This window comes from Nilaparvata lugens, chromosome 5 (genome assembly GCF_014356525.2).
Source record: "Nilaparvata lugens isolate BPH chromosome 5, ASM1435652v1, whole genome shotgun sequence".
NCBI classification, from domain to species: Eukaryota; Metazoa; Arthropoda; class Insecta; order Hemiptera; family Delphacidae; genus Nilaparvata; species Nilaparvata lugens.
In genome coordinates, this window is record NC_052508.1 from 16,092,472 (window position 1) to 16,094,800 (window position 2,329).

Below are 2,329 nucleotides of genomic sequence, written 5' to 3' on the forward strand. Positions count from 1 at the left end.
GTACTCTGTAAACCACTTTAAATGAATAAGTGCACTTCGAAGTCAACTTTTCCACTTCCACATTTCAACTGAATTCCTGCGGCATCTGTAGTATGTTGCAACCCAAGCTGTTGAAAAACTCCATTATTTCGATACTCCTATAAATTCTCTGATTACAAGGTGATTACTTGCATTTGAAATCTTATGATTGTGAGTGTTTACACTGAAAATTGGGCAAGTGGAAGAATCATTGCCTAACCTAATTTTTTGACTGTGTCATTATCTAGATTTGAATGAAAAAATAACACAAGCATTGTCTTAACAATATTATCACATCAGTGTAGATTGTAACATAAATCTATGAATAATTCATCTCAACAGATAAGGAGATAATACTACCTACCTCCTAGATTCATATTCAGGGTATTGTGTTTTTAAAGGCTCTTCAGCTATTATCCACTTAAGATCTTTTTGATCTTCATCCTTTTGAAGTACCTTTTAAAGGTACTTCAAATCACTTTTTGCTATTAAAAAGAACGACTAGCGGTCAGAATTTTTTACAATAAATGAATCAATCACTCACTGCGACAACGAGATCTTCTGGCAGGTCCGCCATCTTCCTGATTGTACTCATAGATTAATTTTTCAATAATAAGCAGTTCGTGATGGAAAACAACATTGAAGACTTCTCTTTATTCTTCAAGAATCTTTCAAGCACTGATTTCTTGACATTGAGGTATTGAAGATACTGTCAAAATCACAGATTGGACTTTGTTCCATGCTATTCTCTGTTATGGGAGAGAAACTAAGATATTATGATCTGTGTATGAATGACAGGCCTCAGTAATGTGATTATAATATTACCATGGAATCAAATATTTGTTATTTGGTTGATGGAATTGAATCATACATGTAGATGAATTTGGGATTATTGTTTATGTGATATGATATTCATCAGATTTCATTCCAAGAGAGTGATAATCACAAAACATCAAAATGAAGTTGTGAATTGATGATCTATCCACTACTTCATGCCTCAACTACCAAATCGGAGTTAATATAGTTATAAGCTTACTCCAAGTCTCATCTTTTTTTAAAATATGTAGAGTTCAAGTTTTGATTATGTGAAAATGATATAACATGATACATTGACAATACTATGATATTATCCTGCCCTATCCTGGCCTATCTATCATTAACGAAGTCACGTAGACGTTTAAGCAATCTATTGATGCAATGCATACGGAGTGCCTAATTTACATTAATCAGGCTTATCCTATGTAATTGTCATTTGATATGAAACAACAATACTGATCAACTCAGCCCATCTGAGGAACTATTGATAACCTACCAATATTAGAACTGCAACTGATAACGGAATTAAATCGTTGAAAATCAGAAAATTCGATGAGATGTTAAATATTTGATTAGTCATAATGTCGAATCGATTATGTTGAACTGATAATCTATGAGCGATCACTCATTAACTTGAATTGATATTTCTCATTTGATGATGATTTTTCCTGTTTTTCAGGATTCCTCCGTCATCCAACTGAATGAATTTCAAGAATCAATTCATGTATCAGGTGAGTTATAATAATAATGATAATGGAAATCGACTTCATTATTAATTAATATAACATTAAAAATTCCGATGTAGCCTAGTAAAAAATAATACAATGGTTATGTTATGAATATTATCTAGAGGAAAACAATACGAACCTTTCTATCATAATGAATGACATAGCAATATTATATTCTACTTATAACATCGAATAAATTGGAAAATTCCCTTGTTTCAAACGTTTAATCAATGTTGACAATAGTTACTATGATCTTAAGAAAAGCTACACGGTGGTTCGTAGCCTACCTGATTCTTCACGATTACCTGAAGTACATACATACGATACTGACTTCTGTGAACGTAATATTTTACAACTAATATTATACTCCGAACAAAATAACTTTTGACTTGGAGGAATATGCGGCGCAGAGAAATGGAGGGAGATCAGCCAATTACTGTGAAAGATAGAGTCATAGGTAGAAGCGCAGTTGGCAATTTGTCGATTAGTCAGTCGACTGGAGGCTTTCAGAGAGGAAACTTTGTTAGTTTAACATGAGCGCTTAAATACTCACTAGAAATAAGAGGATGCTGGCCGGTTCAGAACGGCAACATCATCGCCGTTGTATGCCTTCTCTGCTGCCAAGTCAGAAGAAATTTTGTACGTAATATAATGGTAGAGGTAATGCAATTTTCAATACTACAATATATAATTTTAGCACCAAACCAATATGATCTGATTAATGGATAATATATTCTGGGAATTCAATGAACAGAATGACTTCATTC

General features: G+C 33.0%; 1 protein-coding gene across 1 annotated transcript in view; it reads left to right on the top strand.

Moving 5' to 3' along the window:
• The first annotated feature begins 1,511 nt into the window (after window positions 1-1,511).
• Window positions 1,512-2,329, top strand: part of LOC111050590 (leucine-rich repeat-containing protein 24) — a 53,564-nt gene continuing 52,746 nt past the window's right edge. Inside the window, exon 1 of the mRNA XM_039427762.1 lies at window positions 1,512-1,565. The gene's annotated coding sequence lies outside the window, so the exon portion shown is untranslated. The remainder of the gene's footprint in view (window positions 1,566-2,329) is intronic.